Genomic DNA, 16,391 nt, shown 5'->3' with positions numbered 1-16,391 from the left:
GTTAAAACCCGATGTTCATTTATAAACACTCTGTATTTCACAATCAATCGTCAATTAGGACAGTTGCAATCTTAACTTTATCAACGAGTTCACTTACGCCTGTCGCGGCACTCGGACGCCCTCGCTAGTGCACTCTGCGTGGCCGTGACTTGTTTAAGTTTCGCCAACGGGTGTGGTCCTTCGTACTCTTCGCGTTCTTACTAGTATTTCCTTAGCCACATCGTCGTTTTTCGAGGAGAATCGTTTACCTACAATGTACGCCGGAATGTGGTTTCTTCGTCATACGTTGTCGGCGGTAGTGCCACATAGTTCACCGTAAAATGACCGATTCCTGCCGACCGCTGTGGCCAAGCGGTTCTAGGCGCTTCAGTCCAGAACCGCGCTGCTGCTACGGTCGCAGGTTCGAATCCTGCCTCGGGCATGGGTGTGTCTGATGTCCTTAGTTAAGTTTAGGTAGTTCTAAGTCTAGGGGACTGATGACCTCAGATGTTAAGTCCCATAGCGCTTAGAGCCATTTGAACCATTTTGACCGATTCCTCTCATACAGCCCAGGTCATACAGTGGGCACTAGAAACTTGCCATCGAAACGCACCGACAGATGTTCCATTGCCATCAATGTCCGACAACCGTGGTGAGATCCCGGATACAGGGCTTCTCCAACACCAACAAGGACAGGAGCCACAACATCAACCCGAACAGTAGCTTCTGCACCACCATCATCAACAATTGTAGTTTCAGCAACAATTGGCTCGACAGCAGCCTTTTTTCAACTATTACAGCTAAAGCAACAGCAACTCCAGCAGTATCGCTACCAACAACAACAGTTGCATCAGGTTAGTCAGAAAGTTAGCCATCCAGCGACCCTTCCAGCTTCGCGCTTGAAGCCAGTGCACCTGCAAGTCAGCACAGGAAATTACTTTTCTTAGTTAAACGGCTGTGCGTCGACTCGCAGACTGTAATATGTGTGAGTTAACGGGTTGGGATCCCCCTTCTAGTAATGGTACAATGCAGACAAACTCAGAACGGTCTTAGAGTAAACCGTTGCTTCCACTATTGCAGACGTACGGGGAAGTATCAACAACCGGTACACTCGATCAGATGCAGGCCTCTATGTTGTCTCTATGGAGAACTTAGATAAGAACGATGACTAACACCACCTTACGTCGGTACAAAAGTTATTATTTTCCTCTAAATCTCATCTCAAGCATGGCATTGTTGACATTAGTTCGTCAGGCAGAAAGAGAGTTAAGATAGAAATGAAAACCTCTACACCTGCCAACTCTTTGATAGAAGTCCCTGTTTCCCAGGATCTTAAGTTTGATGTCTGTATTCCCAACTTCCTGCTCCAAACGTATGATATTTGTGGTGACATCAGCCTGACAGACAAGGATATCATTGACGCGATGGAGAACATATACCTGTCCCAAGTATCAAACGATACACATCATCCATATCCTAAACAAGCGCTGGGCGTTGTGGCCGTGCGGTTCTAGGTGCTACAGTCTGGAACGGCGCGACCGCTACGGTCGCAGGTTCGAATCCTGCCTCGGGCATGGATATGTGTGATGTCCTTAGGTTAGTTAGGTTTAAGTAGTTCTAGGGGACTGATGACCTCAAGTCCCATAATGCTCAGAGCCATTTTTTGAACCTAAACAAGCAGATTCCAGTCTGTTTGGTGTTATTTCACTCCCAAACTCTGCCCTCACATGCTGCTATTCTGGGGATGTCACTCCACCCATTCAATGTAGAAATTGCTGACGTTTTCATTATCCAGGAAGCCAATATAGAATTCATGCTCGTTGCAGCAAGTGTGGTGGTCCACATACCGCGGATTCACATACCGCTCCGTTTCCGACCTGGTTAAATTGCCATCGTCGGCCTTGCTCCATCAACAAGTGCTCCAACGTGCAAAATGCTGTGCTCCGCCAGGAAGGGTAACTGGTAAGTCGCAGCTCTCGTACTCCCCTGCTCACTGACAGCCTCCTAGTCCCCAAAATCACCTGAATTTCCAGCCTATAACTCCAATGCACTTCCCGCAACCAATATCGCTTTACGAGACTCTTCTACGCGGCCAACGCCACCGCGTCACCCCAGTAGGATTCCCACCCGCCCCCCCCCCCCCCCCCCGACCCCCTCAGGGCGCCTTGCATCATCTACATGACTTTCAGTCAGCAGACAGATCGGGTGCCATCCCTGGCACAAGAGTTCCATCAAAATGACGTGCTCCTAGGCCAGTCTGGCGACAGGGATTCTCTCATTCGTTACGAATACCCTGTCTCGTATCTACCCCAGGTCCCGCTACCATCCAACCCGTATCCTCCTCAGTACAGTAACAACCGCCTCCACTTCGTAATAAAGAATATGTCGTCGAAATTATTATCTCGTTTACCATGCACCTCTTAGAAGATGCAAAGACATCAGGAACTTTACAAATATGGTTCAAATGGCTCTACGCACTATGAGACTTAACATCTGAGGTCATCAGTCCCCTAGACTTAGAAGTACGTAAACCTAACTTATCTATGGGTATCACACACAGCCATGCCCGAGGAAGGATTCGGACCTGCGACCGTAGCAGCCGCGTGGTTCTGGACTGAAGCGCCTAGAACCGCTCGGCCACCGCGGCCGGCAGGAACTTTACAGTTGCAGCCTCTACGACAACTATTAACGACCTTCCTTACACCTAGCAGCTGTGGCGAGTTTTAGGAAAGCACCATCTGCGGTTGCCAATAAAGGAGTCCAACATGAACTTTGAATGCGGAAGATGGTAGTGGCTGCCTTATCAGAGACGTTGTTTCCATCAAATTCTATTGTTTGCTTTCGAGGATTCCAGATTTATCGCCAAGACAGAAATGCTCGGGAAAGTGTCGCCCTCTTCGTTAATAATGGACTGTATCACACACCAGCAAAGGCGTCCCATGAGGCTATCAACAGCTTCCAAGTGATAGCGGCCAGGCTCTCTACTCCAGTCGGTCACCTAATCATCGTGGCTAGTTACAGCTGTATAAGTCGTATGTTTCCCTTGAGGAGTCATACAAACTGGTTCAACAACTGAAACCTCCACTCCTATTTTATGGGGATTTACAGACTATGGGCCTATGCCTGTAATGGTAGGTGACGGGTCCTCGAGATTCTCGACGAGTTCAATCTCATTCTCCTCAATGATTGAGCCCCTACGTTAGTTCCATTACCTGGACAGAAACCTTCAGCCATCGATTTGGCTGTGCTCAGCGTCACTTTCTTCGTTTTTTACATGAACTACTCTTCCCTACTCCATGAGGTCTAACCACTACGTGCTTCTATTGACTTTCAACGCAACGCCTATCGTGGCCTACTGGGACGTTCTGCAGGTAGATTGGTTAGGGTATGGCGCACTAATGTATGACCAAACAGCGTCATTCCTGCAAGCAAGATACATTATGTTTAGGAATTGTATCAATCTACCGGTATCGCATTGTATTCCACAGAAGGGCACCAGCCTATCTCCGGTTCCCTGGTGGCACCCAGAATGTTCTCGTGAGGTGGCGCAACATAGACTGGCTTGTAGTCGTCTTAAACGGCATACCATGTGGGAGAACTACGTTGCCTACAAACGAATGGATGCGTCCACTAAGTGCTTTCTCAAGGCCCACAAGAAAGAACACTGGAGGAAGTTTTGCAGGAAGTTCTGCAAACAACTATCTGTGTGCACTCCCGTTGGATGTGTTTGGTCAATGCCGGCCGCGGTGGCTGAGCGGTTCTAGGCGCTTCAGTCCGGAACTACGCAACTGCTACGGTCGCAGGTTCGAATCCTGCCTCGGGCATGGATGTGTGTGATCTTCTTAGGTTAGTTAGGTTTAAGTAGTTCTAAGTTCTAGGGGACTGATGACCACAGAAGTTAAGTCCCATAGTGCTCAGAGCCATTTGAACCATTTTTTTTTTTTTGCAATGGACATTGAAACCACGTCCTTCACTAACATTGAAACATGTATGTATTCAATACCAGCGCTGGCGAGGCATGACAGAATCTCTGACCAGAGAGTTATTTATCGTTGCTAGTCTGCGCTTGACCGCGCGAGTGTTCAGTTGTACTCTGTCGGCAGTAGTAGTCAGTCGGATACAGTAGTAGCGAGTGGACAGTTGTACGAGCAGAAGTCGGCATGCGTCGGCGGCGTGCTCTTCTCGCGACTCTGGTCACGATTCGGGACGATATGTATTGTTGTAGAAGGTAAAGACGCAGCATTGCGCACATCTAATAATGTATGTTAATTGTAATTAATTTGTTCAAAAAATGCCCCAATAATAATTTTTTATAAAGTAACTCTTTTAAAGAAAAACATTCATTACAATTTAAAGAATTTTTCCTATGCATTCCTTCCAAGAAGAAAAAAAAAAAAAAAATATACGCCAGCACTGCACGAAGCTGTGTCGATACATAAGAGCAGATATATATAATTGCAGTTTTATTGAGGTAAAAATTTTTGCTTGTTTTATTCAGAATACAGGGCCGAAGGTCAGCGCTGCTGTCCTTATAAAATTTATCAGGTTTAATTATTTCACAGGGCCGAAGGTCAGCGCTGCTGTCCTTATAGAATTTACCAGATATTAAACATTATTTCTGTTAGGTGGTTACATTTGATTCATGGTTCATTATGTAATCAATATTGTGTGGTTTAATGGTCAATTATCATTTGTAAATTTTGTGGGGAGTTTACATTTGGCTCCAATTTGCATTCATATTTAACAATATTATTTGCGGAGAGGTTACAACATTTATTTGATGGACTTATTTCTTGACATTTCGAGGGCGTAGGACAATGTCCTGGTACCTGAAGTTATCAACAAATAGCAAATGTTGCGTCTGCCTGGGATAATTTTACGCAATACTTACAGTTTACTTGATTGCAGTATAGTATATATCCGCGATCAGGTTGACGTGTTGTGTGTCTTGTGGCCTCCCGCAGGGCGCGATTCTGAGTCCCTTACTATATGCCCAGTATGTTGTCGATCTAGAGACATTGAAGTTCATCAGTATGCGGACGACGTCTTTATATACGGTCACTCGCCGTGCTTTTGGGTGAATCTATGGCTTACAGAGGCATGTGAAATGTTGGTCGCATGGGAATTCGAAAATGGACTCACTTTGTGACCTGACAAATAAGTTTGATATTGACGAGGAAACGGCGCAATAAATTCACATTCGAACTTGTAGGCGATCATGGAAAATGTTATTAATAACGTAATCAGAGAAGGTTATTCCCTGAGAAAGGCTTCCATAGAGTTCAATGTTTCTAGGAAAACTCTCGAGAGAAAATTAAATGCCGGCAGTGTTCCAAAATTCCAATGGGTCCTAGTTATTGTTCAGCTAATGAGTTACGACTTGTCCACCTCATAAAACTTGCAGGCCCATGGTTTTCCGTTAACGAGGGATCTGTATGAGGTGCGGCTTATGATTTTACTTTGCAGCTTGGCGTAAAACAAATTTAATAACGAAAAAGGAAATGCGGGTGACGATTGGTTACAACTGTTGTTATGCCGACATGTAGATCTAAGTCTGCATAAAAATGAAAGCATGTCTTTGTCCACAGTCCAGGGGATAAGTTGTGATGATCAAGGAATATTTCAACTTACTTTCAACCATAATGGAAGAAAATGGTTTGCCCAATAAACTGAAAGTGTATTTAACATGGATGAGACGGGCCTTCAGTTAAATAGCCGATCAGGTGCCGTTGTAGCTGAAAACGGGTCAAAAACAGTTCCTATGATTACTTCGTCAGAAAGTGGAGGCACTACTACATACTCGCTGGCTGCAATGGTGAAGGGAGTTTCTTCCTCCTTATGTTTTCATGAAAGGAATTACTTAAAAAAGGAGTGGTAGGAGAACATGTCACCTGGAAGTAAAGTTGTCTCTCTTCCTGAATGCTGAGGTTTTTTTTTTGAATGGCTAAAGAATCATTTTGTGCCCCGCAAACCCCTTGGAACAGTTATGCTGGTTTTGGATGGCCACACATCATATTCTAGATCGGCACAGATGTTGGAGTTTGCCTAGAGGAATGTTACCAGTTTGATGTGCCTCACCAGCCATACTACCCATTATCTGCAGCCGCAGGACCGATCTGTCTTCAAATCGTTAGTGTTTCATTTTTGTAGCGCTGCTGAAAAATGGCAAAATAATCACCTACATCCGAAGCTAGGCGAGCTTCTACAAGATAGTTGGGGAAAAGCTGTAACACCAGGGAATCCTGTGTCACGATTCTAAGCAAAGGCAAACTACCTACTCAATCCCGATGCAGTTCCACAGATAGGCTTATGGGAAATGAAAACATCAACGAATCTGGCCGAACATTCCATGAAAGAACCTCGACATGTTTGTCATGTTCCCCTAGAGAGCAGATACGATCCAGACATCTAGTCAGAAATCCACTGAAAGAGTTCTGTTACTCAAGCTGCAGTCCACTACTAGATCACCGACTACTTCAGCTGACAATAGAGAGAAAAAAGAGAAAATCTCCTGAAAGAAGGGCAACGTTACCTCTACCAGGATCTTCTACAAGACCAGACGACATGCGCCTATTTGGCTTGTGATTTCAAATGAAACTATCCAAGTCACTAAAAAAAATTAAAAAAATTTCTGAACAATGTTTCACCTTTCCCAGCTAGACCTGAGCCTCAAACAAGCGTAGGCCCGGAAAGATTAAAGCTACAAACTTGACGCCAAAAGAAAAGATTAAAACGTTAAAATGGAAACTTGATGGAAAACGGAAAATAAGCTAGGCCTATTGGGAAAATCCTGGTGAAAAAAGCTCGGATCAGGAAGGTTAAAATTGCTTCAGACGGTTGAGACTCGTCAGGTGACTTTCACTACAAGGAAGAATCAAGTGACGAAGTTGTCGAAAAAGAGGACGAGTGCGTTGGATGCGGGGAAGACTACTCAAACACAGATAAAACCTGTGATTGGATTCAGTGTGCCTGGTGCAAGCGTTCGTTACACGAACACTGCACATCGTATTTTGATGTTTGCCATTGACATGGTAACGCAGTATTTAAAATAATAAATCGAAGTCTATAAAGTAAACATTTCTTTTCATAAATCAGGCTTAGTTCCAGATTAAATTACCCGAATAATTGAGATGATATATCATCTTCTATACAGAAGTAGAATTTTCCAACGAGTTAATAAAACGTTAAAAAATTCTGGAGCTGTAAAATGCTTTTTACAAATGAGGTTCTGTTTAAGATATAATTTACCTTCAACTAACATTACACAATTTTTTTTGTACCAAGGGATTCCATAACATGTTTAAAGTGTTCAAAGTTTTTTTTATAATTTTCTGATTTTAAAGTATTTTTCCGACGGTCATCTACTCGTTACGTATCTGGCTATCGAGTCCTGATGCCCCAGTACGATGGCCAAGTATCACATATTTTTTACGGATTTTTAGCTAGTTTGAAATTTCCTGTACCTTTGTAACCAAAATCGACTTGCTTTTTATGAATTGAAAAGTCAGTTTATGGAAAGTTTCAGGTTGGTCTTGTGGATCAGGTTGTGAAACTGGCTTTTGAAAAAAAAAATAATGACCCTCTATCCCGGATTTAATCTATGTAAGCTAAATGTGGCCATATGGGAGGCATTTCGGGCGAAGGAACAGGGGATCTCTGGAGCTGGAAAATATAATTAAGAAAACGCAACATCTTCGAGATCTCAAAAGCCTCTCATGATGACTCAGAACATAGGAGTAGACAGTACAGTTCTACTGGATTAGTCAAAAAATTACGGAAATTGTAAATATTTGAGAGAAGAAATCAGAATTGGGGGACTGCATCAGAGGAAATGGTAGCTGAACTCTGAATGGACCCATAAAGGGACCCCTAGAATGAATTAGCACTCAAGATGGTCAAACAGCGAACTCTCGAGAAGCAACGCAAATCTGCAGCAGAAATTTCTGCGTCTGTATTGAAATAACAATTTAGATGCACTACGAAAGACATATGAGAAAGGGAAAGTCTCAAACTCTAAGATGCGTACACAACAGATTTTTTCAGACTATTTTCACAGTCTTCCCACAACGTTATCAATGTCGTCTAATCTTAGAGCTATCCGCCCCGATATCTGAGTGGTCAGCGTGACGGGTCCGATTCCCGGCTGGGTCGGGGAGTTTCCCCGCTCAGGGACTGGGTGTTGAGTTGTCTTCATCATTTCATCCCCATCCGGCGAGCAGGTCGCCCAATGTGGCGTCGAACGTAATAAGACCTGCACCAAGTTTGCCGGACCTGCCCCGTAAGGGGCCTCCCGGCCAATGACGCCAAACACTCACTTCCAATCTTACAGCTATGTTTACAGGGCAGGGAAGATTCAAGTTTGCCTCATATCTGTTTCGACTGGCCGCCAGAGCTGCTGGCATATGTGCAGAAGGTGTTCAAGTCTTATTGGCTTCTCTAACGTTATAAAGAAAGAAAGACGCTATGGAAGTGTAAGACAGGAAAAGAAGGAAACTCAGCAGTCGACAAACTTTTACTAAAACTGTGGTGGAACGGAAATTCATACAATTTGCAATGACAAACCTCCTAACAAACAGTTATCCCATTTGCCTAAGATAAAAGGAGCATTCTGCTACCTGAAACCTTATGTGGCGCATACACTTTATTTTGTATGCCGGAATATTTTCCGTATTAGTGTGAAACATCGCTTGCAAGAAATATGAAGCGTATGAAATGTACTATTGTGAAAATTGTTGTATACTCTCATTAACAGAAACATAATACTTCATATTTAGTCTTGTCCATCACATACCTCGTACAAAAATCAAACCTAAACAAGAAGTATCACAAAATTAATATGATGGAGCATGTTACAAAACTAACCATCTCCATCTTTCACTTCTCAGACAATAATATGGTGTGTGGTGTGTCAGCTCCATGAGCTGCCTGCTCCTGACAAGTTTCGCAACGACGATTCATCAGCAAACGCTAACCCTATCAGAACTTAACGCGAGATCAGCCGTATGCTCACTGAAGGAGGCTTCAACTGGACCTCTTGCGTCTTATCGGCTAAGCTATCCACCCACGCCTTACGGCACAGCCTGGAACACATCTAGACCTTCACTGTTGATGTTAAGCAACGTACCCTGCAAAGTTCATGATTCGTTTTAGTTTGCAATGGAGAGGTATGGGCTAATTTACACGTTCAAGTCTCACAGTAATGGCAAACTTGCAATCCCTGTTTAAATTTTTTCCAGTGAAAAAGACGGGAGGTGTGTGGTAAGTTTAGAAACATACCCGTTGTGAAAACGTTACCTTGACGCTGCAGAATCACAGTTCATTCGCTTTCAATTTCTGCAGTTCCACGTAACACACTTACCATGCACTCACAAACATAATTTGCATTCAACTACAAATTAAATGTGCATGAGTAGGTAGCACAAAAGAACAAGCAGTCGAAGTTTTAGGAAGTAAAAGTCTGGACCAGGCAGACTGCGGACCGTGATTCATACTGGCTGACTGCGCATGCTATACAGCAGTCAGCGCCCTGCCCCACTGCGTAACTCCACAGCCTCCTTGGGCAAGGTCGGCGGCACTGCCTTACTGGTCACCCACAGCATCGATCGAAGTTCGTCCTGTTGCGCTGCTACTGTTACGGATTGTCGGAGTGTAAACAAGCATCCAGCGCTATGACTCAGTGCTATTTTTACTTTGATAAATGCTTGCCTTTGCTGGGAAATTTTATTCCGCCAAGGCGTACTCCTAAGTATGCGATATCCTGTATAACTGTTTTTAATTTTAAACTATTACTCGAAATCGTTTTACTGTATGGTTAAATGATGATGGCGTCCTCTTGCGTAAATATTCCGCAGGTAAAATAGTCTCCCATTCGGCTCTACAGGCAGGGACTACTCAGGAGGAAAGGAAACTGGCGTTCTACAGATCGGAGCATGGAATGCCAGATCCCTTAATCGGGCTGGTAGGTTAGAAAATTTAAAAAGGGAAACGGGTAGGTTAAAGTTAGATACAGTGGGAATTAGTGAAGTATGGTGGCAGGAGGAACTAGAATTCTTCTCAGGAGAATACAGGGTTAGAAATACAAAATCAAATAAGGGTAACGCATGAGTAGTTTTAATAATGAAAGGAAAATAGGAATGCGGGTAAGCTACTACAAACAGCATAGTGAACGCATTATTGTAGCCCAGATAGAAACGAAGCCCACGCCTACCACAGTAGTACAAGTTTATAAGCCAAGTAGCTCTGCGGATGAAGAAACTCAAAAAACGTATGATGCGATAAAAGAAATTAGATAGTTAAGGGAGACGAAAATTTAATAGTCGTGAGGGACTGCAATTCGATACTAGGAAAAGGAAGGAAAATTAGTAGGTGAATATGGACTGGGGATAAGGCATGAACGAGGAAGCCGTGTGGTAGAATTCTGCACAGAGCGTAACTGATAATAGCTAACACTTAGTTTAAGATTGATGAAAGACGGTTGTATCCGTGGAAGAGGCTTGGAGACACTGGAAGGTTTCAGATTATATAATGGTAAGACAGACAGAGGAACCAGGTTTTAAATTGTAAGACATTTCCAAGGACAGATGTGGACTCTGACCACTATTTATTGCTAATGAACTGTAGACTAAAACTGAAGAAACTAGAAAAAGGTAGGAATTTAAGAAGATGGGACCTGGATAAACTGAAAGAACCAGAGGCCATACACTGTTTTAGAGAGAGCATAAGGGAACGATTGACAAGAACAGGGGAAAGTGATACAGTAGAAGAAGAATGGGTAGCTTTGAGAGATAAAATAGTGAAGGCAGCAAAGGATTAAGTAGATAAAAAGACGAGGGATAGTAGAAATCCATCTGTAACAGTAGTGATATTGAATTTAACTGATGAAAAGAGAAAATATAAAAATGCCGTAAATGAAGCAGGCAGAAAGGAATACAAACGTCTCAAAAATGAGGTCAACAGGAAGTGCAAAATGGCTCAGCAGGGATGGCTAGAGGACCAATGTAAGGATGTAGAGGCGCATATCACTAGGGGTAAGATAGGATACTGCCTACAGGAAAATTGAAGACACCTTTGGAGAAAAGAGAACCACTTGCATGAATATCAAGAGCTCAGATGGAAAACCAGCCATAAGCAAAGAAGGGCAAGCAGAAAGGTGGAAGGAGTATATGGAGGGTCCATACAAGGGTGATGTACTTAAGGACAATATTATGGAAATGGAAGAGACTGTAGATGAAATGGGAAGAAACTGGCAGAGCACTGAAAGACCTAAATAGAAACAAGGCCCCAGGAGTGGAAAACATTCCATTAAAACTACTGATAGCCTTGGGAGAGCTAGCCATGACAAAACTCTTCCATCTGGTGAGCAAGATGTATGAGACATGCAAAATACACTCAGACTTCAAGAATAATGTAATTCCAATCCCAAAAATGCAGGTGTTGACAGGTGTGAAAGTTACCGAACTATCAGTTTAATAAGTCACGACTGCAAAACACTAACACGAATTCTTTACAAGAGAATGGAAGAAATGGTAGAAGCCGACCTCAGGGAAGATCAGTTTGGATTCTGGAGAAATGTGGGAACACGTGAGGCAATATTGACTCTGAGACTTATCTTAGAAGGCAAACCTACGTTTCAAGCATTTGTAGACTTATAGAAAGCTTTTGACAATGTTGACTGGAATACTCTTTCAATTTCTGAATGAGACTGGTATTTACAATGTGTACAGAAACCAGATGGCAGATATACGAGTCGATGGGCATGAAAGGGAAGCAGTGCTTGAGAAGGGAGTGAGACAGGGTTGTAGCCTATCCCTGATGTTGTTCAATCTGTAAACTGAACAAGCTGTAAAGGAAACAAAAGAAAAATTTGGAGAAGAAATGAAAACTTTGAGATTTGCTGACGACATTGTAATTCTGTCAGACAGCAAAGGAACTAGAAGAGCAGTTGAAAGGATTGCACAGTGTATTGAAAGGAGGATATAAGACATAATCAAAAGCAAAATGAGTATCATGGAATTAAATCAGGTGATGCTGTCGGAATTAGATTAGGAAATGAGACACTTAGAGTAGTGAATGAGTTTTGCTATTTGGGAGGCAAAATAACTTGATTGTCGATGTAGGGAGGATATAAAATGTAGAATGCCTATGGCAAGGAAAGTGTTTCTGAAGAACAGAAAGTTGTTAACGTCGAGTATAGATTTAAGCGTCAGGAAGACTTTTCTGGAAGTATTTGTATGGAGCATAGCCATATATGGAAGTGAAACATGGACGACAAACAGTGTAGACAAGAAGAGAACAGAAGCATTCGAAATATGGTGCTACAGAAGAATGCTGAAGATTAGATGGGTAGATGACATAACTAATGAGGAGGTACTGAAAAGAATTGGGGAGAAGAGGCATTTGGGCTACAACTTGACTAGAAGAAGGGATTGGTTGGTAGGACACGTTCTAAGGCAACAAGGGATGGAATTACGGAAGCGTCCGATCCCACCCGTCTGCTTTGACCCATGACGTCACAAATATGGCGGAAACAAAAACAAACACACACACACTTTCCACAAGAAGCCTAATGACACTAACGGGACAAGCGCGGGAAATGGGGTGTTTTGGGTGGGGGGCAAACTAAATACAAACAAATTTAGACGCCTTGCGTAGCTACAACGTGTAAGTGAAGACAGCCATGCATGAATACCCACCCACCTCCCCAGGGGTCGTAACCCCTGCAACCCATAGAAGATAAAGATGCTTCAGTAGCTGATTAGTGTTTTTTGTCTTTTTAAAAAAAAAATCTCACGGGATAGAACGAACAGATCAGAAAGATAAATATAATAAACTAAAACAGAAATTCGAGGAAACAGATAATTAAAATAAGTAATAAGTGTTTTTAAATTTTAAAAAAATCTCACGAGATAGAACGAACAGATCAGAAAAGTAAATAAAATAAGATAAAACAGAACTGGAGACTGCCACACACAAACCAACCTCCTCGCCGTCATGACGTCACACACGACAACACCCTTACGTCACGGGTCAAAGCCGACGCGTGGGATCGGACGCTTCTGTCGACCCAAAGGGATCATCAATTTTGTATTGGAGGGAAGCGTGGAGGGTAAAAATCGTAGGGGGATATTTAGAGATGAATGCACTAAACAGATTCAGAAGTATGTAGGTTGCAGTAGTTATTCGGAGCTGAGGCCTGCACAGGATACAGTAGCATGGACAGTTGCATCAGAGCAGTCTGTGGAATGAAGACAACATCAACAACAACAACAACAACGACGACGACGCCGACGACAAATCAAAATCGCTTCAGAAATTATTTATAGACTAATTTTTTCGAAAGGCATTCATTAGTGAAATTTGCCAAGCACGCTTTCGGATAACAGAAACTGAAAATCCTTTAACACTGGAAAAGATGTCCTCGCATCTGTATCGATGCAAAATCGTCACCTCATGCCTACCTCTGACTTGTTCACACTTCAGTCCAACATCAAACACGGTCTGTTCTTCGAAATCTACCAGTGAAATTCACATTACAACTACAGTAGAATGACACGAGGAAGCAAGAGAGAAGGGTAACATACCCAAAGCCGTTAGCGAGCACCTGACCACACACACACGCAAAAGACACTGGAGGCGGGTAGAGAAACTTGGTAACTGTCACGGAACAAACCGGTGTGTCGTATCGGCAAGTACTCGCCGCTTCCTGCTACGCATCCTCTTTTAGTAGTATTTACTTAGATATTTCACTTAATATTTTCACATCTCATAAACCTGCACTCAAGACCAAGGACGGTGTTAGAGTCGTGCTGACTCAGGCTCCTACCTGCTATATACACGCACGCCTGCACTGCTGTAGGCACGAAACACAATGGCACCTGCTCTCTTGCTTGCTACCAACGCCACGTTTCGCGAGCGACTGTTGAAGAGAACAGGCGAGGCTGCAGTTTTGCCGTCACGTGACCCCCGCTCTCCGAACGCTGGCGGAGAATGCCGAACGCGCGAGGCGTGACCTTCGCTTCATGCAGCTCCGTTTCTAAGACGTGAGCCAACTCCGCACTTCCTGTGATGGAACGTAGCACCCCGAGTGAATTGTTCAATCCACCATTTGCCTAGACCTCCGCTCACCTTTGCTCAAAACGATGCCAGTGACTTATCTTTAGTACATATTTTGACAGTTAGCCCCACTTTGCGGTTAAAGACAACTGATGCTGTGCAAAATTCGCCTTCCCTATTTAATCAATATCGAAATTATCTGCACAACAACACATATTTAGACGGAATACGATTGTACCATCTTAAGTAATATCTAAGTTTTACAACGCATGCTTCAAGATTTTACATTTATTTCCGGCATTTTTTCCCGTATTTTATTGCGAATATTATATATCGTCAGTACTTACTCAATTTCCGAATTTCGGAATCTTGTGGCTCTTGCGCATCCTTTTACTCCTCTTAGAAACATTATCTATGTTACTTGTATGCAATTTTCTTGATGTTTATATACAGCCGACGATTCACTTCCGTAAACAAGCATTGTCTTATAAAATTATAATTTTATTCATTTTTATTCATTAGTTTATTGTTCCACACATGTTCCCAAACTTCGCTAACTAATCTACGTCTTCGCCCTACTCACACGCGACATCACAACTTAAATAGTCAAAATGTTTGTCCTGTTCTATTGTTACCACAGTTTTTGTCCTTACAGGATGCTTTCCTTTAAAATACATTAATTTGGCCTTTTTTCTGAATTCGTCAAACAGTGCTCTTCACACATCTTACCTAATAAAATCATTCCCCTCTGTAGGTCATCTTCATTCTCCGTCAGTAGTGTGACTTCGTCTGCATACAAAACGCCATTCTAGCGGAAACAGTTGTTAATCTTAGTTCCCCGTTTCGAAATTACTTTTATTAATATATTAGAGAGAAGCAAATAGGTTCTAAGTGGGTAACTTAATTAATTCATATGAACTGTCCATTCAGATCACTGGAATATTTCAAATCGATTGTTTGTTCGGCTGGGATCCGTCCACTGATTTGTAACTGCTCGCGGCAGTTAAATTTATGCGTCGGCAGCCGTGTGGTACGGTGAAATTAATGGTTCCAACCATGTTGAGATGAGCAAAACATTTTTTTGGTAGTATGTTATTTCTGGTATCGCTCTTTAATGATTTCTAGTAATTAGCTGTTGTGTCTGCTGCGACTGGTTAATGGAGGACAGATCTGGCAGACGATACATTTTGATTCACCATTCTGAAGGTCTCGTGCAGTATTTGGTGAGTTTTCTTACGAAAACGTGGGCATAATGGAAAAGTCCATCAAAAACTCCCATTTCTCTGTACGATTTTCTTAAATAGAATGGCGCAGAATGTATTTACCTCTGCAAGCGCCAGTTACCTTAACTAAAATTTCAGGTGTAACTTCCGCAGCTTCAAACTCAGTGCAGTGCATTATATGTGATGACTTGGGAAGACAGCCAAGTCACTAGGAGAGGAAGCCGAAAGGCACGCGTTTAAGCTCACGCAGGCTGGCGTGAGGTCTGGAACACGTAAGGGAATTTATAGTAGCAAAGAACGTAAGTAACTACTGGAATACTTAACTTTAATTCATAATTGGTGAACATCGGTCTGACGGTACATGTATCACAAGATAAATAGCAAATGATAATGGCGCCTTGCTAGGTCGTAGCAAATGACGTAGCTGAAGGCTATGCTAACTATCGTCTCGGCAAATGAGAGCGTAATTTGTCAGTGAACCCTCGCTAGCAAAGTCGGCTGTACAACTGGGCGAGTGCTAGGAAGTCTCTCTAGACCTGCCGTGTGGCGGCGCTCGGTCTGCAATCACTGATAGTGGCGACACGTGGGTCCGACGTATACTAACGGACCGCGGCCGATTTAAAGGCTACCACCTAGCAAGTGTGGTGTCTGGCGGTGACACCACATTATACACTGAGGTGACAATAGTCGTGGGATACTTCCTTCTGCCCGACGTAGTGCAGCAATTCGACGTGGCATGGACTCAACAAATGGTTGGAAGTCCCCTGCAGGAAATGGATGATGATGATGTTTGGTTTGTGAGGCGCTCAACTCCGCGGTTATCAGAGCCCGTACAAATTCCCAACCTTTGCTCAGCCCAATATCGCCACCTTCATGCATTATGATGAAATGATGAGGACAACACAAACACCCAATCATCTCGAAGCAGGTGAAAATCCCTGACCCCGCCGGGTATCGAACCCGGGACCCCGTTGCAGGAAATGGAGCCATGCTGCCTCTACAGCCACCCATAACTGCGAAAGTATTGCCAGAGCAGGGTTTTGAGCGCGAACTGACCTCTCGATTAAATCCGTAAGTGTTCGATGAGATCTGGGTGGCCAAATAATTCGCTCGAACTGTCCAGAATGTTTTTAAAAG

The 16,391-nt window shown here is 43.2% G+C and overlaps 1 protein-coding gene across 1 annotated transcript in view; it reads right to left on the bottom strand.

The window, feature by feature from the left end:
* LOC124622164 (poly [ADP-ribose] polymerase tankyrase-2-like) overlaps positions 1-13,882 on the bottom strand; it is a 55,371-nt gene extending 41,489 nt beyond the window's left edge. Inside the window, exon 1 of the mRNA XM_047147807.1 lies at positions 13,802-13,882. The gene's annotated coding sequence lies outside the window, so the exon portion shown is untranslated. The remainder of the gene's footprint in view (positions 1-13,801) is intronic.
* Between the last annotated feature and the right edge of the window lie 2,509 nt (positions 13,883-16,391).

Source organism: Schistocerca americana, chromosome 7 (assembly GCF_021461395.2).
Source record: "Schistocerca americana isolate TAMUIC-IGC-003095 chromosome 7, iqSchAmer2.1, whole genome shotgun sequence".
In the NCBI taxonomy this organism is placed as follows: domain Eukaryota; kingdom Metazoa; phylum Arthropoda; class Insecta; order Orthoptera; family Acrididae; genus Schistocerca; species Schistocerca americana.
The sequence above is the reverse complement of the archived record's forward strand: the minus strand, read 5'-3'. Positions and strand labels throughout refer to the sequence as shown.